The sequence below is a fragment of the Chaetura pelagica genome, unplaced genomic scaffold, assembly GCF_000747805.2.
Source record: "Chaetura pelagica isolate M959 unplaced genomic scaffold, ChaPel_1.0 scaffold436, whole genome shotgun sequence".
NCBI classification, from domain to species: domain Eukaryota; kingdom Metazoa; phylum Chordata; class Aves; order Apodiformes; family Apodidae; genus Chaetura; species Chaetura pelagica.
Genome location: NW_009953651.1, coordinates 689,294 through 690,120, shown reverse-complemented (window position 1 = coordinate 690,120; position 827 = coordinate 689,294).

The following is an 827-nucleotide window of genomic DNA, read 5'->3' as shown; positions in this document are numbered from 1 at the left end:
GGGAAAGAGGTAGGATGTGCTATGTAACTTGGAGACACACAGTGTTCTAATTTCTTTCCATAGCTGGTGTTCTACATCCCAGAGGAAGTTCTATGGCATAAAAAGGAGAATACAGAAAATGATGCGGAGTAGTGGAAGTGACTGCTGCTTTGGGAAGATGTCTGTCTGTGTTGGCTTTGTGAATAATGTGTCTTGCATTTGAGAACAAGTCTAACGTTGACTTCTTCACTTCCTACTCACTTAGCAGGCAGATGGTTACCTTCTAGTGTTAAAAGAAAAGCATGCCTGTCAATTTTTTTAAAAACCACCCTACATGCCAAAAATAGGGTTAGGTGACAAAGCAGACCAAGTGATTTGTAAACTTCCTAGTCTGTAGCAACATCAGATGATTTGACTAATCACCTTATCCAATCTTAAAGTATCTGATGGTTGAGTATCCCACTCCCTATTGCAAGGTTAGCAATGACTTTTCACAAATGTGTAACATAGGCAGGGTCCTTCATATTGAAGACAGTGAATTAGCTGCACTTTGTGAAAGCTGATTTCTTTAAAAGAGCAGGGTTGCTACTAGTTTTTTCTAGACTGAATATAGGTTTGCACATAAACAGAAAAAACTGCTCTATTTTATTGTACCTCATTTTTGAAGACTTTTTTAGACAAGTAAACTAATGTATATTTTGTATACGTATACTTATAATGGAGCTTTCTGAGCTGTCAAACTGTAAAAGTGATCTGTGTTTCATGCAAGACTTGTGAGAAATTATGCAATACATACTCAGCAGGTGTGAATACAGACATACCTTTTAGCTGTACAGAAATGGTGTTAA